This window comes from Aquarana catesbeiana, linkage group LG04 (assembly GCF_042186555.1).
Source record: "Aquarana catesbeiana isolate 2022-GZ linkage group LG04, ASM4218655v1, whole genome shotgun sequence".
Lineage (NCBI taxonomy): Eukaryota > Metazoa > Chordata > Amphibia > Anura > Ranidae > Aquarana > Aquarana catesbeiana.
The window spans coordinates 471,726,586-471,750,062 of NC_133327.1; positions in this window are offsets into that span (position 1 = coordinate 471,726,586).

Sequence of the window (23,477 nt, forward strand, 5' to 3'; positions counted from 1 at the left end):
CTACTTCTACTACACCTATCCCCGTTGCGCCTGTCTCAAGGAAGGTGGGATATGTGAAGGCTTCCCGTGGCCCTGGTCGAGGCCTACCCCATCGACTGCCCGAACCGTGGCCGGAGAAATATATGGATCCGGAGAAGTCCATGTCAGGAATGGGTGAGAGATCAAAGGGGAACATATCTGGGACTCTGTAAATATTTGCCAGCGGAAGAGTTGAGAGACTCGGAGATAGATTCTATGTCAAATCTCTCCGGTGATAATGATTTGTTTGAGACAATGTCACATGAACTATTGTGGACCCAGGGTGAAGATGTTGCTTCTGCCCTTACTTTCTCAGAATGGATAGCCATGGATTCTGGGAAGACATCAGCTTGTGTGGAGCCGCACAGTACTACCAAAGAGACATTGTCTGAAGTTGCTAGTTTGCTTGAGTTTGAGCCAATGCCCATTGGACCTATGGTACGTAAATCACAAAATTCTTGCGTGCCTCTTCGTTTGGGAAAAAATAGAGCTTTACCTAGACTTGCCTGTTTACAGAGAGTGCTCACCAAACGTGTTGCCATGGAATATGGTCTGGAATTTCCTTACGTTACTCAGGAAATTATGCAGGAAATTGAGGCCAACCGGGAACACTGGTACCGTGAAGCTGTCTGGGACTATTTGTCTGTACCAAAACCTTTCTGGAGAGCTGGGTATTCTGATACTATGGATGAATGTTTCAATGGATGTTTGCTGCATTGGAACTATGGTCGGCACATCTATGCTGACAAGGTGGTCATTTGCAGACCCGGAAAAGATGACATTGTCTATTTTATCACCACCGTGGATAAACAAGGGAAAAACTGACATTGCCAGATCCCCGGTTTTATTGGTGATTATGCAAAGAGACTGTTGTCTTCTGTTCTACTAAAAGGAAAAAGAACTTTGGGGGATATAGCCAAATAGTGTCAGGGTTTAGAGAACGCCATGGTCAAGAGACTCTATTCACCTCAGCGCTTCTATATCCAAAGACTTTTCTTTGCTAGCTGGATTTTCTTTTACTGGAAGGATATAATATGCCGAAAGATAGGGATGGACTTTTCAAGTTACCTCAGTTCATTTTCTTTAGAAGTGCATAAAAAACCTATAAACCATGCGCTTACTCCAAAAAAGTCATAGATGTGCGCAGCTAACACAACAAATAGAAAATTTATAATAAATCATATATAACCAAGTGTAGCGCTAAAAAATGAGAAAGAAAATATTGCTATACCACATATAATAGCAAAATGAATTGTGAAAAGATAGTGTTTTGTATACTTTGTGAACATTCATACATATAGAACACTTATGTTATAAAGCCTTAGGGTCACCAAAAGTGATAACAGGATGTAAAAATGGCAATAAAGTCCAAAACTGAATGTGCAGATACGGTGAACATAAATTTTGCAATGGTGATAAATTCCAAAACATATACTCGTGAGAGATTTCTGTATGTAGTCCAACATGTGCTGACAGACCCTTGTGCGAAACCGCCACCTAGGATGACTGGAGGCTTACCAGAAAGTTGGGACCCACCTAGCATACGCTATATGGGTCAAACAGGCTTGGATTGCTCACTGGCAATGAAGGTAGGGAACCAAGGGCTGGTGAATGGTGAAGTTGTAACGTTGCTATCCCAAAGAGGTCTTCTTCATATGGAAGCTCGGACACCAACGGACATTACCCACATGTAATGAAGAAGGGGCTCATAGCGTAATTCCGTAAACCATAAAAAATTTATTAAAAGGAAAAACACTTACATTTCAGAATAAAAAGCGCTTGCAAGTAAAATGGCGGCAGTGGAGTCCTCCCGACGCGTTTCGTCATACAAGACTTCGTCAGGGGTATGATGAAACGCGTCGAGAGGACTCCACTGCCGCCATTTTACTTGCAAGCGCTTTTTATTCTGAAATGTAAGTGTTTTTCCTTTTAATAAATTTTTTATGGTTTACGGAATTACGCTATGAGCCCCTTCTTCATTACATGTGGGTAATGTCCGTTGGTGTCCGAGCTTCCATATGAAGAAGACCTCTTTGGGATAGCAACGTTACAACTTCACCATTCACCAGCCCTTGGTTCCCTACCTTCATTGCCAGTGAGCAATCCAAGCCTGTTTGACCCATATAGCGTATGCTAGGTGGGTCCCAACTTTCTGGTAAGCCTCCAGTCATCCTAGGTGGCGGTTTCGCACAAGGGTCTGTCAGCACATGTTGGATCACATACAGAAATCTCTCACGAGTATATGTTTTGGAATTTATCACCATTGCAAAATTTATGTTCACCGTATCTGCACATTCAGTTTTGGACTTTATTGCCATTTTTACATCCTGTTATCACTTTTGGTGACCCTAAGGCTTTATAACATAAGTGTTCTATATGTATGAATGTTCACAAAGTATACAAAACACTATCTTTTCACAATTCATTTTGCTATTATATGTGGTATAGCAATATTTTCTTTCTCATTTTTTAGCGCTACACTTGGTTATATATCATTTTCTTTAGAAGGAAAATATGTGGGGAAGAAAGTGTCATTCTCCAGGGAATGAGGCTTTGCTCCTAAACTGTTAGTGATGCTACTGTACATTTTTGTGTGTGTTTAACTTTGTTTTTTTTTAGGAACAACTAGATCTCCTATCAAGCTGTTAGGCTTTTCAGCTAGGTAGATAGTGGGGTTTGTGACATGACTAATGTGACTTCTTTTTGTTGAAATGATATGTCATTGTATAAATGTTTGAAACTGTAACATTTCTTACTGCTTCCTCTTCCTTCTATCCAAGTTAATTAAGTTCAAATACCTACTCTCAGGCTTGAGAGTTATGTTTTGGCAGACATTGAGGACAACGTCTATTGTAGTGGGGGGAGTATGTAGCCCTGGTAGATTTTCAATCTACCGCTTATATGTAAATTTAGTGGGTCATCTGTTCTGTACATAGTTCAGATTTAATCTATAGCTAAATTAGCTTCTGTTCCAACCTTGGTTGTGTTGCGTGCAGTTCCACTCCGTCGCCTGTAGATGTCGGTGTCACTACAGACCGGAGCTGGAAAGCAGCAGACTGAGGTGTATTGAGTGCTCTTCTTTCTCAGAAGTAACTCGGCAGAGGTTGTCCGCTGCGGTGCATTCTTAGTTCTTTTCGTTCCACCTGCTGGCCCTCCTGGCCGACAGGTATGTGTTAGGAGTCCTACCTCGTGGTCCTCCAGCCCGGAGGACTGCGATGCTGCCACGTGTGGGTGGGCCCAGAGGTCTGTCTGGGGCCTACTACAACTGCTGCGGAGATGGTCCTGTGCTGTCTGTCCTGCAGGAAGAAGCTGGACAATTGAAAAGAATCCAGGGGAGGACCCATCATGGAAGGATCATGCGGATCGCTGGTCTGGAGAGGGGCCTGGTGACTCAATTGGAGGATGCATCTCAAGTTAACCTACCACATAGTACTGCCGGGTCGGCTTAAAGGTTCTGGTACTGTGTTGCTTTTCACTGAAAACTACTAAATCCCGTGGCAGAGGATCGTACTATTTTGTTTCACTCAAGTCTGTGGCAGAGACTTCCTGTTCGTGCTGCGCACCGGCTGCTAGGTTAGTGAGAGAGACCTATCCGGGCAGGCAAAGATTTAATACTGAACCGAAGATACATTCATCCCTGAGATTTCAATTCCTTAGTGCTACACCAAGAAAAGGTATTTGAACTTCCCTGCAACTCTTCTTCTAGCTCTTTCCTGCTACTTCTTCCAGTTATCTCCCATGAAAGCATTGGAAAAGTACTAAAGTGACTGGTGCCTACATTGTTAGATGATAAGTTCAACATGGACTCTAAATCTGATATTGGTGAAACTACAGGTAAAAAGGTGATGGAAACAGCCCGCTTTAAATGAGCAGCTCCACCGTGAGTTATTGCTACATGTGTGATGGAGCCTACACATGGTCGGAATGCCCAACAGGGTCCTATCACATTTTCCGTAGGAAAATCCTATCGCGTGTACAGGGCATTAGTCTGCCTGTAAAGTGGCGCATCTGTGCGATGTGTAGAACAGTGCCACAGCAAAATTACATTTCTAAAGGAAAAAATGTCGTTTAACACTTGCTCGCGGCTGTAATGCATTGCTAGCTCCCGGCAATATAGATGAAAAATAAAGGAAAAAAACAGCGTACGCCCCCCCCCCCAGACCATACCAGGCCCTTTGGGTCTGGTATGGATTTAAAGGGGAACTCCAAGGCAAAATGAAAAAAAAATTGGTGTGGGGGTCCCCCCTAAAATCCATACCAGACCCTTAACCGAGCATGTAACCTGGAGGTCAGGATAGGGGGGGGACGAACGAGCGCCCCCCTGAACCATACCAGGCCACATGCCCTCAACATGAGGAGGGTGCTTTGGGGTCCCGACAACCCTGGTCATTGGTTTTTGGGGTCTGCGGACGGGGGACTTATCGGAATCTGGAAGCCTCCTTTAACAAGGAGCCCCCAGATCCGGCCCCCCCCTTATGTGAATGGGTATCGGGCACATTGTACCTCTACCCATTCACCATAAAATTGTCAAAAAGTAAAAACCACAACAGACAGTTTTTGACAATTCCTTTATTAAAAAAAAAGAAAAAAAGAAACAAAGTGTCCAGCAATGTACATTCATCGTCAATCACGCCACCCGACAGACCCACAAAATAGAAAAAAAAAAAGACGAAAAAACTCTGCCTCCATGGGAGTCCTCCCAGCAACTGCTGTCTTTTCTCTTTGACAGCTCTTATATAGGCAAGGGCGGGGCCACACGCTGACATTACGGCCTCTACAAAACAGTATACATCCTAGTAGATGACTTATACATCAATTGTGACATAAAAAACCCCGCCCCCCTGACGTCACATGATGTCACATGACATCAAAAGGGGGTGGGGTCACTTGGTTACGTGTTTTCTCTTGCTCCTCCTGTGCCTCCTGTGCCTCCTGTCCAGGACATCCCTGCGGTTTGTACGAAGGTCCGTTTCACACCCAAGCTCAGGCCCAAGGTCACCAAGAACACTAACTCCTCACAGTTACTCTTGTTGGGTGCAGGAATGGACCCTGCTGTTAAAAATTGGTAAATTGAAATTACATGCTCCTGTCAAACAGATGCATAAAAATTGGGCCTTGGGTGTTGGCAGTGCCTGAGCATTGCAACCCCTCACAGTTACTCTTGTTGGGTGCGGGAATTGGCCCTGCTGTTAAAAAATTTGTGAAAAAATTTAAATTACATGCCCCTGTCAAACCGGTGCAGAAAAATTGGGCCTTGGGTGTTGGCAGTGCCTGAACATTGCAACCCCTCACAGTTACCCTTGTTGGGAGCAGGAATGGGGCCATAGGTGTTGGTGGTGCCCTACAGCAAAAATATTGTTGGAAGATAGCATAATTGAGATTCAGGAATAGGATAGGCAGCATAGGCAGTCTTCAAGGGATCCCAGATCCCTACCAAATTCAATCAGTTACATCAGCATCAGCTGCTGATCAAGGACTGATTTGTTTTGATAAATGTAAGCCTATCAACAGAGTCTGTGGACAGGCGCACTCTTTGATCCATTACAAACCCTCCAGCAGCACTGAATGTTCATTCAGAACAGTGGCGGAACTATAGGGGTCGCTGCAGTCGCACTTGCGACTGGGCCCTGCCATTCTTCCGCTGTGGGGGGGCCCGGCATCTCCCCCTGCACCTCTGGCTTGCCGTTTAGAATGCAGTCGGGGGAGGTGGGAGGCAGTGATCGGCAGCTCTATTGTGCCTGTGGGCGGTGGGATCTCCCTGGAGCTTGTAGTTCTCTCTTCCCGAGTGTCACTGTATACAGTGGAGAGAAGAGGGGAGGGGAGGGAGGGGAGGGGCCCCTGACCCGAGCAGATATCAGTTTCACTTTCAGTGAGTTGCTCTGCTTGTACACTGCTGCTGATACATCCCCTCTCCACTGTATACACTCGGGAGAAGAACTACAAGCCTCATGGAGATTCCCTGCCTGTGGACACCAGAGAGCTGCCGATCGCCGCCTCCCACCTCCACCAGCCAGGTACATGGGGAACCTCTTGAAGGGGGGGTTCAGCTGTCTGGGGACCCTGATGTAGGGGCGGGCTTTCTGGGGACATTAATGTAAGGAAGGGGCCCTCTGGGGTCTCTGATGTAAGGAGGGGCTCTCTGGGGACCCTGATGTATGGGGGGTCTCTCTGCGGACCCTGATGTATGGGGGATCTCTCTGGGGACCCTGATGTAAGGAGGGGCTCTCTGGGGACCCTGATGTAAGGAGGGGCTCTCTGGGGACCCTGATGTATGGGGGGTCTCTCTGCGGACCCTGATGTATGGGGGGTCTCTCTGGGGACCCTGATGTAAGGAGGGGCTCTCTGGGGACCCTGATGTAAGGAGGGGCTCTCTGGGGACCCTGATGTAAGGAGGGGCTCTCTGGGGACCCTGATGTAAAGGGGGCTCTCTGGGGACTCTGATGTAAGGAGGGGCTCTCTGGGGACTCTGATGTTAGGGGGGCTCTCTGGGGACCCTGATGTAAGGAAAGGGGTCTCTGGGGACACTGATGTAAGGAAAGGGCTCTCTGGGGACCCTGATGTAAGGAAAGGGGTCTCTGGGGACACTGATGTAAGGAAAGGGGTCTCTGGGGACCCTGATGTAGGGGGGCTCTCTGGGGACCCTGATGTAAGGGAGGCTCTCTGGGGACCCTAATGTAGGGGGCTCTCTGGGAACCCTGATGTAAGTGGGGCTCTCTGGGTACCCTGATGTAAGGGGGGGATCCCTGGGGACCCTGATGTAAGGAGGGAGGCTCTCTGGGGACCCTAATATAGGGGGAGGCTCTCTAAGGACCCTGATGTAAGGGGAGGCTCTCTAGGGACCCTAATGTAGGGGGGCTCTCTGGGGACCCTGATGTAAGGAGGGCTCCCTGGGGACCCTGATGTAAGGGGATTCTCTGGGGACCCTGATGTAAGGGGATTCTCTGGGGACCCTGATGTAAGGGGAGGCTCTCTGGGGACCCTGATGTAAGGGGAGGATCTCTGGGGACCCTAATGTAGGGGGAGGCTCTCTGGGGACCCTTATGTAAGGGTAAGCTTTCTAGGGACCCTAATGTAGGGGGAGGCTCTCTGGGGACCTTGATGTTAAGGGGAGCTCTCTGGGGACCCTAATATAAGTAGGGAGGCTCTCTTGGGACGTTGATGTAAGGGGAGGCTCTCTGGGGACCCTGATGTAAGGGGAGGCTCCCTGGGGACCCTGATGTAAGGGGGGTTCTCTGGGGACCCTGATGTAAGGGGGGTTCTCTGGGGACCCTGATGTAGGGAGGGGCTTTCTGGGGACATTAATGTAAGGAAGGGGCCCTCTGAGGACACTAATGTAAGGGGGGCTCTCTGGGGACACTGATGTAAGGGAGGCTCTCTGGGGACCCTAATGTAAGGGGGAGGCTCTCTGGGGACCCTGATGTAAGGGGAGGCTCTCTAGGGGCCCTGATGTAAGGAGGGGCTCTCTGGGGACCCTGATGTAAGGAGGGGCTCTCTGGGGACCCTGATGTAAGGAGGGGCTCTCTGGGGACCCTGATGTAAGGGGGGGCTCTCTGGGGACCCTGATGTAAGGAGGGCTCCCTGGGGACCCTGATGTAAGGGGGTTTCTCTGGGGACCCTGATTTAGGGGGGCTTTCTGGGGACATTAATGTAAGGAAGGGGCCCTCTGAGGACACTAATGTAAGGGGGGCTCTCTGGGGACACTGATGTAAGGGAGGCTCTCTGGGGACCCTAATGTAAGGGGAGGCTCTCTGGGGACCCTGATGTAAGGAGGGGCTCTCTGGGGACCCTGATGTAAGGAGGGGCTCTCTGGGGACCCTGATGTAAGGAGGGGCTCTCTGGGGACCCTGATGTTTGGGGGGCTCTCTGGGGACCCTGATGTAAGGAAAGGGGTCTCTGGGGACCCTGATGTAAGGAAAGGGGTCTCTGGGGACCCTGACGTAAGGAGGGGACTCTCTGGGGACCCTGATGTAAGTGGGGCTCTCTGGGTACCCTGATGTAAGGGGGGATCTCTGGGGACCCTGATGTAAGGAGGGAGGCTCTCTGGGGACCCTAATATAGGGGGAGGCTCTCTAAGGACCCTGATGTAAGGGGAGGCTCTCTAGGGGCGCTAATGTAGGGGGGGCTCTCTGGGGACCCTGATGTAAGGGGGTTCTCTGGGGACTCTGTTGTAAGTGGAGGCTCTCAGGGGACCCTGATGTATGGGGAGGATCTCTGGGGATCTTAATTTAGGGGGAGGCTCTCTGGGGACCCTTATATAAGGGTAAGCTTTCTAGAGACCCTAATGTAAGGGGAGGCTCTCTGGGGACCCTAATGTACGGAGGGGCTCTCTGGGGACCTTGATGTTAAGGGGAGCTCTCTGGGGACCCTGATGTAATGAGGGGGCTCTGAGGACCCTAATATAAGTAGGGAGGCTCTCTTGGGACCCTGATGTAAGGGGAGGCTCTCTAGGGACCCGAATGTAGGGGGGGCTCTCTGGGGACCCTGATGTAAGTAGGGCTCCCTGGGGACCCTGATGTAAGGGGGGTTCTCTGGGGACCCTGATGTAAGGGGAGGATCTCTGGGGACCATAATATAGGGGGAGGCTCTCAAAGGACCCTGATGTAAGGGGAGGCTCTCTGGGGATCCAGATGTAAGGGGGGGCTCTCTGGGAACCCTGGTGTAAGGAGGGGCTCCCTGGGGACCCTGATGTTTGGGGGGCTCTCTGGGGACCCTGATGTAAGGAAAGGGGTCTCTGGGGACCCTAATGTAAGGAAAGGGGTCTCTGGGGACCCTGACGTAAGGAGGGGACTCTCTGGGGACCCTGATGTAAGTGGGGCTCTCTGGGTACCCTGATGTAAGGGGGGATCTCTGGGGACCCTGATGTAAGGAGGGAGGCTCTCTGGGGACCCTAATATAGGGGGAGGCTCTCTAAGGACCCTGATGTAAGGGGAGGCTCTCTAGGGGCGCTAATGTAGGGGGGGCTCTCTGGGGACCCTGATGTAAGGGGGTTCTCTGGGGACCCTGTTGTAAGTGGAGGCTCTCAGGGGACCCTGATGTATGGGGAGGATCTCTGGGGATCTTAATTTAGGGGGAGGCTCTCTGGGGACCCTTATATAAGGGTAAGCTTTCTAGAGACCCTAATGTAAGGGGAGGCTCTCTGGGGACCCTAATGTACGGAGGGGCTCTCTGGGGACCTTGATGTTAAGGGGAGCTCTCTGGGGACCCTGATGTAATGAGGGGGCTCTGAGGACCCTAATATAAGTAGGGAGGCTCTCTTGGGACCCTGATGTAAGGGGAGGCTCTCTAGGGACCCGAATGTAGGGGGGGCTCTCTGGGGACCCTGATGTAAGTAGGGCTCCCTGGGGACCCTGATGTAAGGGGGGTTCTCTGGGGACCCTGATGTAAGGGGAGGATCTCTGGGGACCATAATATAGGGGGAGGCTCTCAAAGGACCCTGATGTAAGGGGAGGCTCTCTGGGGATCCAGATGTAAGGGGGGGCTCTCTGGGAACCCTGATGTAAGGAGGGGCTCCCTGGGAAACCTGATGTAAGTGGGGCTCTCTGGGTACCCTGATGTAAGGGGGGATCCCTGGGGACCCTGATGTAAGGAGGGAGGCTCTCTGGGGACCCTAATATAGGGGGAGGCTCTCTAAGGACCCTGATGTAAGAGGGTCTCTCTGGGGACCTTGATGTAAGTGGGGGATCCGCATTCAGATATGTAACGATATATATATATATATATATATATATATATATATATATATATATATATATATATATATATATATATATTATATACATGTGTATGCCCGCCAAAGTGTATGATTTTCCCTACTTAGCTGCTATGGGCTCTAGCCCGAGATCTTTTTTAGACCTAGCAACGCCCCTGGTGGGGGCCCTTCATGGTTTCTTGCACCGGGGCCCTAAAGATTCTAGTTACGCCTCTGGTTCAGAATAAATGCTGGATGCAGGACAGGCCAGTAGCTCGACTGCATATTGAGCAAGTTCTGGCCAGTGGTTCATTCTCTAGACCCAGTAACCCAGTGGATGCTCAGTTGGAAAGGTCTCAAAGTCTGCTCTTGCCCCTAGATATTCCTGCACCATTTAATGCAGACGCTGCCGATGGGTGCTTAAACCTTAAACAGCCCTGGGCACGGAGGACTAAAAAATTGTTTAAAGGCATTGATCAGCCAGCCACCTTCTCCACCGCTCTTACTCTGACCGAACGAAGCCTCAGAAAAACATTGTCCAGGACCAGGAAATGGTAACCTCCCAGGGTCTGGAAAGGCGTTACACAAAGTTTTCTTCAAGACATCCTGAAGACATTTCATCCTCTGCTCCCTCTGCGAAGGCAGGATGAACTCTGTGACTTTATCCTTGTAATGTGGATCAAGAAGGGTTGCCAGCCAGTAATGATCCCTATCCCTGATACCACGAATCCTTGGGTCCTTTCACAGGTTTTGCAGAATCAGGGTGCCCATGCAGCATAAGTTTGAAGAGGCATGAGATTCTGAGTTTTCTGGGTCACTAAGGATGACATTGTAAGGAAATACCTCCTCCCAGCCACGTAGAACTCTTTGGGTTTCTGGGGAATGAAAACCATCCCTTAAAGACTGCTGCATGTTATGCTCTAGATCTATGCTGACACAAGCCTCCTCCTCCTCTTCCTCCTGTGTGTTTGGTGGCCTCACAGGAATGAAATCTGCATAAAGGTGGCCTTGAGAGGAAAGGAAGTCCTCCTCTTCCTCTTGCTGTTTTGCCTCAAGTGCCCTGTCCATGATTCCATGAAGTGTGTGCTCCAGCAGGAAGACTAGATGAACAGTGTCACTGATGCATGCATTGTCACTGCTCACCATCCTTGTGGCCTCCTCAAATGGTGACAGGACAGTGCATGCATCCTTAATCAGTAGCCACTGGCATGGCGAAAAGAAGCCAAGCTCCCCTGAGCTTGTCCTGGTGCCATACTCACACAGGTACTCATTAATGGCCATCTGCTGTGTGTGCAGCTGCTGCAGCATTACCAATGTTACGTTCCACCTGGTGGGCATGTCACAAATGAGGCGGTTGGTGGGCAGGTTGAATTCCCATTGAATGTCAGCCAGCCGAGCACTGTATGACCACTGGAAATGACCACAGACTTTTCTGGCCTGCCTCTTGTAAGCCTGGGTACCTGGTCAAATAACGCTGCACCATCAAATTCAGGACATGTGCCAAGCATGGAACATATGTCAATTGTCCCCGTCGGAGGGCATAGAGAAGGTTGGTGCATACAACCATTCCTGGCTCAAGATGCCGTGGCGTCAACCACCTCTGAGCCTGCCCCTGCAAAGCTGACAGAATCTCTGCCCCAGTATGGCTCCTGTCCCCTAGACAGACCAACTGAAGCACCACATGGCATCTTTTAGCCTGACTGCTTGCGTAGCCTCTTGAACACTTAGGGAGCACTGCTGGTTCAGAGGACAATTCAGCAGAAGAGGCCATAGAGGAAGAAGAAGAGGAGGGGGTGGAGCAGACAGATGTGGCAGAGTCACCACCAGCTTTTTGGAGGTGTGGTGGCGGAACAAGCTTCAACACTGAACCCTGTCCTGCATCCTTCCCAGCTGCCAGCAGAGTTACCCAGTGCACTGTGAAGGAAAGGTAACTCCTCGTCACTGGAGCAAACTTGGCAGTATGCTGCAGCTGGGGAAATAGGACTGCTGGTTTATTGTCCTTCTGTGGCATCCCCTCTCTCTAGGATCACGTTACTCCATTCCTCAACCTGGGAACCAACATCGGAGCATTCAAATTGCTGCATATCCTTTAGCAGCATGTAACCAACACTATGGTCGAATAATTCTATGTGACTCTTCCATGTATGATGGTGGGGCTACCAAAGGAGTAACTGTGGACAAGAAGCTGGTGGAATAGTCTGCTTTGGCAGCTGCATTGGATGGCAAACTAGTATAAGCCTGGGTGACAAAGGAGAAGGAGGATGAGAACGGCTTAGTTATCCACTCCACCAACTCTCCTGCATGTTGTGGCTCAATAACACGGTCAGCAGCAGAAAAATAAGGACAAGTGTGCCCCGCCTGCAGAGGATGCACCATGTCTGCGACCACCACTTTTCACTGTAGACACAGAGGCTGCTTGCCCTCTTTTAGTTGCCTGTGAGCATCTGCCTCTCCTTGGTGGCCTTCCGGACATGATAGGGATTTTTTTTTACACCGCACTACACTGTTATATACTGTACACCGCCTGTATTATATAATATACATCGACTGCACTGTATTATATTCTGTACACTGACTGCAATGTATTATATACTGTACAGACTTTATTATATACTGTGTACACTGCCTGCACTGTATTATATACTGTACACTGACCTCAATGTATTATATACTGTACACACTGTATTATATACTGTGTATACCGCTTGCACTGTATTATATACTGTACCCTGCCTGCTCTCTGTCTATATATATATATATATATATATATATATATATATATATATATACATACATACACACACTACACGCTCCTAACTAACTTGCCTAATATATCTCCAGTTCTCCACAACACACTACATATGGCCGCCGTATAAGCAGCCTTATATAGTGTGGGGGCGTGGACTTGGGCGTGCACCCTGCCTTTGGCCAAGCATAGCTCTCACAGCACATCGTGTTGTGATTGGCCAAAGCATGCAGGTCAGGTGCATGCTTTGGCCAATCATCAGCTGCCAATGCACTGCAATCTCGTGGTGCATTATGGGGCACTTAGCGGCTCTCGGATTTGCCACGAACACCCCATATGTCCATTTGTTCAACTTGAACATCGGGACCATCCCTATTCATGTGTTAGAATGGCCCAGTCAAAGTCCAGACCTAAATCCATTTGAGAATCTGTGGCAAAAGTTGAAAATTGCTATTCACAGACCCTCGCCATCCAATCTGACAGAGCTTGAGCTATTTTGCAAAGAAGAATGGGCAAAAATGTCACTATCTAGATGTGCAAAGCTGGTAGAGACTAGGAATGAGCTCGATGTTCAGGTCGAACATAAGTTGCACGAACATTATGGGACGTTCGTGGAAATTTCAAGCGCTGCGGAGGGCCCCATAATGCACTGCGAGATCGCAGTGCATTGCTGAATGATGATTGGCCAAAGCACCTGACCTGCATCCTTTGGCCAATCACAGCGCGTTCTGCCAAGAAAGCCATAATTGGCCAAAGGCAGGGTGTCTTTGGCCAATCATGGCTCAGGGGGACTAAGTCCACTCCCCACACTATATAAGGCTGCTTACACTGTGGCCATGTGTAGTGCTGTTGGTGTGGACAGAGAGATAGCTTGATTTAGATTAAGCAGACAGGTTATTCAGTGGCAGTGTAATATATATATATATACACATACACAGTCAGTCTAGTATATATACTCTGCATTTAGCATCAGTGCAGGCAGTGTATTAATATATATATATACACACACACACATACACATATACAGCCTTGTGTGTATATATATATATATATATATATATATATATATATATATATTCTGCATCCAGTGTAGCCTATATCTACAGTGTATTCCATGGTGTACTGTTTTGAATACACTTCAGGCGGTATATATATATATATATATATATATATATATATATATATATATATATATATTGTGATGGTATGCGAGGTGAGATACACAATAATAATAATAGGTACATTTCACCTCGCATTCGTTCCATTGTAAGGTATTGAACCGGAATCCGGCCTGGTTTTTCCAGCCTCTGTGGCAGGCTGGGTTCCGGTCTGGATGTTCGGGTCCACTGGATTCCACAGTCAGCTGGACCTTAAATATCCAGGAAGAGAGCACAATAGGTCACTCTGGTTTTGAGACTCAGGAAGGAACATGAGTGAGAGGAGCTCTGATTGTTGGACTAAAAGGTTTGCTTTTCTGAATGTTTTTGTGGGTGACGGTGACCAGCCCCGCACTGTATAGAGAGGAGATTGTTTGTTTAGTTAGCGCTGGATGGCAAGGATTTAATTTACTGTTTGTTTGTTTGTTTTTTTTAGCAAACCTCCTGCAAAAAAACCTGGCATCCGCCAGATTTTGAAGAAAGTACCCGTTTGCTGACTGTCATTCAGAAAAAGGTGATCCCCAGGAGCTAATTCTCCCACACGTGGTGGATTCAGCGGGCACTTTTCTGGAGATGGAGGAAATGATAAAGGCCCTGCTACAGGCCAATGCAGCTCAGCGGGAAACCAACCGCCAAGTTGCAGAGGCTGCTGCAGCACAATGGGTGGCCCAGCAGGAGATGCACCGCCAAGTCGCAGAGGCTGCTGCAGCACAACAGGCGGCCCAGCAGGAGATGAATCGGAAGTTTGCAGAGGCTCTGGTGGAACTGAAAAAGGGGTCCGCACCTCCTGTGTCAGCGGAACCAAAGATGGTATGGGCCTCCTACTACCTGCAAAAGATGACACCTGCGGATGATGTTGAGGCATACTACTTTCGAGAGAGTCGCTGTCCATGAGGGATGGCCAAAAGAGCAGTGGGCAGGTCTGTTGGCCCCATTTCTAACAGGAGAACCCCAAAAGGCCTATTTTGATCTAGAACCAGATAAGGCCCAGGACTATGAGACTCTAAAGACAGGGATACTCGCACGCTTGGGTGTCACCATGGCAGTCCGGGCCCAGCGCGTGCATCAGTGGTCCTACTCCAGCAACAAGCCACCCTGTTCACAAATGTTTGACATGGTCCACCTCACCAGGAAGTGGTTGCAGCCAGAGACCTTGACAAGCCCTCAGATCGTGGAGTGTGTGGTAATGGACCGGTACCTGCGTGTGCTCCCTGCTGCCCTGAGGAAGTGGGTCGGACAGGGGGACCCCAAAACTGCGGCCCAACTGGTGGACCTAATGGAGAGGTACAGTGCTACTGAGGACTTGGTGAACCCATCTACGCCTCACTCAGGTGTGTCTAGGGGTGCAAGATCTCCCAGCGGTTCTGGTAAGACTGTGGGTCCTAGACCTCGAGACTGGCCAAAGAAGCCAGGAAGGTCTTTGGGACCGTTAAGAGGACTGGCGGTAGAGCATATATGATGTTTTCGTTGCCATGAGTTAGGGCATATTGCTGCAAACTGTCCTATAAATTATGAACCTATGCAATGCGATTATGCTTATATGAAAAGATGCATTTCTCTGTTTGCACAGTTCGCATGTACTGCATTGTGTCAGTCACATTGAAAGACAGATGTGTGTTATTTCAGTGGATGGAAAGCCACTGACAGCCCTGCTAGACTATGGTAGTGTGGTGACCCTAGTCAGGAATGATCATGTAAACCCCACAAAACTACACCCCAGAACTATTGGGGTAATTTGCATCCATGGGGACACTCGGGACTGCCATACAGCGGTGGTTGAGGTTGACACCCCCCAGGGCAGTGTTACACATTCAGTGGGGGTGGTACCTTCACTGCTTCATGAAGCTTTAGTGGGAAGAGATTATCCCCATTTTTTTGGAATCTATGGGAGAGCAAGGGGAGGTTGGTAGATAGAGCTCCCCCTGCTGGGGAAGCACAGGAACTCTCACCAGACCCTTTTTGCTAAAGGGAAGTGGATGCTGTTGGTGGGATTGAGGAAGCCGAAGAATCCTCTTCCTTTCCCTGTCATGGCTGGGGAGCCGGAGGACCTAGAAACTAGCTCTCAGCCTGAGAGTAACGAACAGGAGACCCCCTCTGACCCTGACATTGAGAGTAGCCAAAATGTCGTACCCGACTTACAGGTCAGAAGAGAGGATTTCTGTACCGAGCAACTGTGAGAGACCACCCTCATGAGAGCCAGGGAAAACGTTAAGATGTTGGACGGGGAACCGGTGGATCCTGTTTGGGTAGTGTCTTTCCCCTACATGGCCGTTAAAAACAATTTATTGTATCGAGTGATAAAACATGGAGAGGACGAGGTAGAACAACTACTGGTTCCCAAACCCTTCCGTAGGGTGGTGCTATACCTGGCCCATGGTCATGTAATGGGGAGACATCTCGGTATCAAAAACCAGGGAGAGAATCGTCCAGAGGTCTTTCTGGCCTGGGTTGCATGCAGATGTCAAGGAGTACTGCGAATCATGCCCTGAGTGCCAAATGTCAGCACCGTCGCCCCATTTTCGCAGCCCTCTTGTCCCTCTACCAATAATCGAGGTCCCCTTTGGGAGGATTGGCATGGACCTGGTTGGGCCAAGTGTGAAATCTGCCTGGGGTCACCAGCATATTCTGGTGATCCTAAACTATGCAACGCGCTATCCTGAGGCCATTTCCTTGTGCAACACCTCCGCTAAGGCTATTGCCAAGGAATTGGTTCAGGTGTTTAGTCGAGTGGGGATCCCAAAAGAAATCTTAACCGATCAGGGCACCCCATTTATGTCTAGGGTTACCAAGGAACTGTGTAGACTATACAAAATCGCCCATCTCCGCACCTCTGTCTACCACCCCCAAATGGATGGTCTGGTTGAAAGATTTAATAAAACTTTGAAAAGTATGCTGAAAAAGGTGGTCGACAAAGATGGGAGAAACTGGGATTTTTTTTGCTACCATATCTCATGTTTGCCATACGTGAGGTTCCGCAGGTATCCACAGGCTATTCCCCCTTTAAGCTTTTTTATGATAGACATCCCAGGGGGCTGCTAGATGTCACCAAAGAAACGTGGGAAGGGGAGGCCACCCCATATAGAAGCATCATCGAGCATGTCTCCTTGATGCAGGATCGAATCGCAGCTGTCCTGCCCCTGGTGCGAGAACATATGAAGCCCAGGAGGCCCAGAGGACGGTCTATGACCAGGGTGCCAAGGTCCGTACTTTCAGCCCCGGAGACAGAGTGTTAGTACTGGTTCCCACAGTGGAAAGTAAGTTCCTAGCCAAGTGGCAGTGGTCCCTTTTGAGGTTGTCGAAAGAGTGGGGGAGGTAAACTACAAAGTCTACCAGCCAGGGAAAAGGAAACCACACCAAATTTACCATGTGAATCTCTTATAGCCCTGGAAGGACAGACTTTACTGGCCATGTCCACGCCTCTAAAAAAACGGATACCGGTGACACCTGACGTCCCCATAATGGATACCCTGTCCGTGGCACAATAAAGTGACGTTAGGGCGTTTGTGCATAAAAATAGAGACTTTTTCTCCCCCTTACCTGGACTGATCAACATGATCCAACATGATATAGTGACGGAACCAGGGGTTTGCGTAAATGTAAAACCGTATAGAATCCCAGAGGCCAGACGAGAGGCAGTCGAGAAGGAAATAAAATGTTAGAGTTGGATGTGAAAGAAGAGTCCCACAGTGGGTGGTCGAGCCCCATACTGCTGGTCCCAAAACCTGATGGTACTATCAGGTTTTGTAACGACTTTAGGAAACTCAACAGTGTGTCCAAGTTCGGTGCATACCCGATGCCCCGGGTCGACGAACTTGTGAACCGGTTAGGGCAGGCTCGCTACATAATGACCCTAGACCTGACAAAAGACTATTGGCAAATACCGCTAACTGAATCGGCCAAGTAGAAGACTGCCTTTTTCACTCCTGAGGGCTTGTTTCAGTATAAGCGGATGACTTTTGTTCTGCACGGAGCCCCTACTTCATTCCAGCGAATGGACAAAGCCTTGAGATCACATCACCCGTATGCAGCTGCATATTTGAACGATGTGGTCATCCACAGCCCAGATTGGGAATCGCACCTGCTCCGTGTACAAGCGGTGATGGATTCCCTTAGGGAAGCAGATCTTATGGCTAACCCAAAAAAAGTGCCATAGGCCTGGAGGAGGCCAAATACCTTGGGTACATTATTGGCCGAGGAGTGGTCAAGCCGTAGACCAATAGGGTTGAGGCAATTCAAAAATGGCCCCAACCGATCAATAAAAAACAAGTGAGGGCCTTCCTGGGCATTACGGGGTATTACAGACGGTTCATACCTCTACCCCTAACAGCCGGGAGAGCAGCCTTAGTAGAGGTGGTGAGGGGAGTGCAGGTAGGCCTAAACAGTTGGTTATAGGGGATTCTATAATCAGAAGGACTGATAGAATAATTTGTCGCCAGGATCGCCTCAACCGAATGGTTTGCTGTCTCCCTGGTGCTAGGGTTCAGCATTTGGTGGACCGGGTGGATAAATTATTGGGAGGGGCTGAGCATGACCCAGCTGTCTTGGTCCACGTTGGAACCAATGACAGTATACATGGAAGGTGCAGGCTCATTTAAGAATCAATTTAAAGAACTAGGCTGCAAGTTGAAGGGAAGGACCTCCAAGTTGATATTCTCTGAAATATTGCTGTGACATGCGCAACACAGGAAAGGCAGGGAAAGAGCTGAATGCATGGCTAAAGATCTGGTGTAGGGATGAGAGATTTGGGTTTCTAGAGCACTGGGCTGACTTTTCATTGGGGTGCAACCTATATGCTAAAGACGTTTGCACTTGAATGGAAGGGGGTCGGCTGTGCTGGGTGAGGGGTTTATGGGAAGGCTGGAGGAGTATTTAAACTAGGATTGAGGGGGGAGGGTGAACTAGAATTACATCGGGCAGACAGGTCAGTTAGGGGTCAGACATTAACCACTTGACGACCGCCTCACGCCGATTTACGTCGGCAAGGTGGCACGGACAGGCAAAATCACGTACATATACATGATTTGCCTTCCGCGGGTGGGGGGTCCGATCGGACCCCCCCCCGGTGCCCAAGGCGGTCGTCTTTTGTCCAGCGGCGATCAGAGGTGAGGGGGAGGCCATCCGTTTGCGGCCCCCCCCTCGCGATCGCCGCTGGCCAATCACATCATTCCTTTGCTGCTGTATGCTAAACAGCAGCAAAGGAAATGATGTCATCTCTCCTCGGCTCGGTAATTTCCGTTCCGGCCCGAGGAGAGAAGACAGGTATGTGAGTGCACAACACTACACACACACAGTAGAACATGCCAGGCACACTAAACACCCCGATTCCCCCCCCCCCCCGATCGCCCCCCGATCCCCCCCCAATCACCCCCCCCCCCCCCCGTCACAAACTGACACCAGCAGTTTTTTTTTTTTTTGTTTTTTTCTGATTACTGCATTGGTGTCAGTTTGTGACAGTTACAGTGTTGGGACAGTTAGTATTACCCCCCTGTAGGTCTAGGATACCCCCCTAACCCCCCCTAATAAAGTTTTAACCCCTTGATCACCCCCTGTCACCAGTGTCGCTAAGCGATCATTTTTCTGATCGCTGTATTAGTGTCGCTGGTGACGCTAGTTAGGGACCTAAATATTTAGGTTCGCCGTCAGCGTTTTATAGCGACAGGGACCCCATATACTACCGAATAAATGTTTTAACCCCTTGATTGCCCCCTAGTTAACCCTTTCACCACTGATCACCGTATAACTGTTACGGGTGACGCTGGTTAGTTTGTTTATTTTTTATAGTGTCAGGGCACCCGCCGTTTATTACCGAATAAAGGTTTAGCCCCCTGATCGCCCGGCGGTGATATGCGTCGCCCCAGGCAGTGTCAGATTAGCGCCAGTACCGCTAACACCCACGCACGCAGCATACGCCTCCCTTAGTGGTATAGTATCTGTACGGATCAATATCTGATCCGATCAGATCTATACTAGCGTCCCCAGCAGTTTAGGGTTCCCAAAAACGCAGTGTTAGCGGGATCAGCCCAGATACCTGCTAGCACCTGCGTTTTGCCCCTCCGCCCAGCCCACCCAAGTGCAGTATCGATCGATCACTGTCACTTACAAAACACTAAACGCATAACTGCAGCGTTCGCAGAGTCAGGCCTGATCCCTGCGATCGCTAACAGTTTTTTTGGTAGCATTTTGGTGAACTGGCAAGCACCAGCCCCAGGCAGCGTCAGGTTAGCGCCAGTAGCGCTAACACCCACGCACGCACCGTACAGCTCCCTTAGTGGTATAGTATCTGATCGGATCAATATCTGATCCGATCAGATCTATACTGGCGTCCCCAGCAGTTTAGGGTTCCCAAAAACGCAGTGTTAGTGGGATCAGCCCAGATACCTGCTAGCGCCTGCATTTTGCCCCTCCGCCCGGCCCAGCCCACCCAAGTGCAGTATCGATCGATCACTGTCACTTACAAAACACTTAACGCATAACTGCAGCGTTCGCAGAGTCAGGCCTGATCCCTGCGATCACTAACAGTTTTTTTGGTAGCTTTTTATTGAACTGGCAAGTGCCAGCGGCCTAGTACACCCCGGTCGTAGTCAAAGCAGCACTGCAGTAACACTTGGTGACGTGGCGAGTCCCATAAGTGCAGTTCAAGCTGGTGAGGTGGCAAGCACAAGTAGTGTCCCGCTGCCACCAAGAAGACAAACACAGGCCCGTCGTGCCCATTGTGCCCTTCCTGCTGCATTCGCCAATCCTAATTGGGAACCCACCGCTTCAGCAGCGCCCGTACTTCCCCCATTCACATCCCCAACCAAATGCAGTCGGCTGCATGAGAGGCATTTTCTTTATGTCCTCCCGAGTACCCCTACCCAACGAACCCCCAAAAAAGATGTCGTGTCTGCAGCAAGCGCGAATATAGGCGTGACACCCTCTATTATTGTCCCTCCTGTCCTGACAATCCTGGTCTTTGCATTGGTGAATGTTTTGAACGCTACCATTCATTAGTTGAGTATTAACGTAGGGTACAGCATTGCACAGACTAGGCACACTTTCACAGGGTCTCCCAAGATGCCATCGCATTTTGAGAGACCCGAACCTGGAACCGGTTACAGTTATAAAAGTTAGTTACAAAAAAAGTGTAAAAAAAAAAATATATATATAAAATAAAAAAAAATAGTTGTCGTTTTATTGTTCTCTCTCTCTCTATTCTCTCTCGTTCTGCTCTTTTTTACTGTATTCTATTCTGCAATATTTTATTGTTATTATGTTTTATCATGTTTGCTTTTCAGGTATGCAATTTTTTATACTTTACCGTTTACTGTGCTTTATTGTTAACCATTTTTTTGTCTTCAGGTACGCCATTCACGACTTTGAATGGTTATACCAGAATGATGCCTGCAGGTTTAGGTATCATCTTGGTATCATTCTTTTCAGCCAGCGGTCGGCTTTCATGTAAAAGCAATCCTAGTGGCTAATTAGCCTCTAGACTGCTTTTACAAGCCGTGGGAGGGAAAGCCTACCCCCCCACACCGTCTTCCGTGTTTTTCTCTGGCTCTCCTGTCTCAACAGGGAACCTGAGAATGCAGCCGGTGATTCAGCCAGCTGACCATAGAGCTGATCAGAGACCAGAGTGGCTCCAAACATCTCTATGGCCTAAGAAACCGGAAGCTACAAGCATTTTATGACTTAGATTTCGCCGGATGTAAATAGCGCCATTGGGAAATTGGGCAAGCATTTTATCACACCGATCTTGGTGTCATCAGATGCTTTGAGGGCAGAGGAGAGATCTAGGGTCTAATAGACCCCAATTTTTTCAAAAAAGAGTACCTGTCACTACCTATTGCTATCATAGGGGATATTTACATTCCCCGAGAGAACAATAAAAATGATAAAAAAAAAAAAAAAAAAAAATGAAAGGAACAGTTTAAAAATAAGATAAAAAAGAAAAAAAAATAATAAAGAAAAAAAAAAAAAAAAGCACCCCTGTCGCCCCCTGCTCTCGCGCTAAGGCGAACGTCTGTCGTCAAACGTAAACAGCAATTGCACCATGCATGTGAGGTATCACCGCGAAGGTCAGATCGAGGGCAGTTATTTTTGCAGTAGACCTCCTCTGTAAATCTAAAGTGGTAACCTGTAAAGGCTTTTAAAGGCTTTTAAAAATGTATTTATTTTGTTGCTACTGCACGTTTGTGCGCAATTTTAAAGCATGTCATGTTTGGTATCCATGTACTCGGCCTAAGATCATCTTTTTTATTTCATCAAACATTTGGGCAATATAGTGTGTTTTAGTGCATTAAAATTTAAAAAAGTGTGTTTTTTCCCCAAAAAATGCGTTTGAAAAATTGCTGCGCAAATACTGTGTGAAAAAAAAAATGAAACACCCACCATTTTAACCTGTAGGGCATTTGCTTTAAAAAAATATATAATGTTTGGGGGTTCAAAGTAATTTTTTTGCAAAAAAAAATAACTTTTTCATGTAAACAATGAGTGTCAGAAAGGGCTTTGTCTTCAAGTGGTTAGAAGAGTTGGTGATGTGTGACATAAGCTTCTAAATGTTGTGCATAAAATGCCAGGACAGTTCAAAACCCCCCCAAATGACCCCATTTTGGAAAGTAGACACCCCAAGCTATTTGCTGAGAGGCATGTCGAGTCCATGGAATATTTTATATTGCGACACAAGTTGCGGGAAAGAGACAATTTTTTTTTTTTTTTTTTTTTGCACAAAGTTGTCACTAAATGATATATTGCTCAAACATGCCATGGGAATATGTGAAATTACACCCCAAAATACATTCTGCTGCTTCTCCTGAGTACGGGGATACCACATGTGTGAGACTTTTTGGGAGCCTAGCCGCGTACGGGACCCCGAAAACCAAGCACCGCCTTCAGGCTTTCTAAGGGCGTAAATTTTTGATTTCACTCTTCACTGCCTATCACAGTTTCGGAGGCCATGGAAAGCCCAGGTGGCACAAAACCCCCCCAAATGACCCCATTTTGGAAAGTAGACACCCAAAGCTATTTGCTGAGAGGTATAGTGAGTATTTTGCAGACCTCACTTTTTGTCACAAAGTTTTGAAAATTGAAAAAAGAAAAAAAAAAAAGTTTTTTCTTGTCTTTCTTCATTTTCAAAAACAAATGAGAGCTGAAAAATACTCACCATGCCTCTCAGCAAATAGCTTGGGGTGTCTACTTTCCAAAATGGGGGGGTTTTGTGCCACCTGGGCATTCCATGGCCTCCGAAACTGTGATAGGCAGTGAAGAGTGAAATCAAAAATTTACACCCTTAGAAATCCTGAAGGCGGTGCTTGGTTTTCGGGGCCCTGTACGCGGCTAAGCTCCCAAAAAGTCCCACACATGTGGTATCCCCATACTCAGGAGAAGCAGCTGAATGTATTTTGGGGTGCAATTCCACATAGGCCCATGGCCTGTGTGAGCAATATATCATTTAGTGACAACTTTTTGTAAATATTTTTTTTTTTTTTTTTTTTTGTCATTATTCAATCACTTTGGACAAAAAAAATAAATATTCAATGGGTTCAACATGCCTCTCAGCAATTTCCTTGGGGTGTCTACTTTCCAAAATGGGGTCATTTGGGGGGGTTTTGTACTGCCCTGCCATTTTAGCACCTCAAGAAATGACATAGGCAGTCATAAACTAAAAGCTGTGTAAATTACAGAAAATGTACCCTAGTTTGTAGACGCTATAACTTTTGCGCAAACCAATAAATATATGCTTATTGACTTTTTTTTACCAAAGACATGTGGCCGAATACATTTTGGCCTAAATGTATGACTAAAATTTAGTTTATTGGATTTTTTTTATAACAAAAAGTAGAAAATATCTTTTTTTTTTTCAAAATTTTCGGTCTTTTTCCGTTTATAG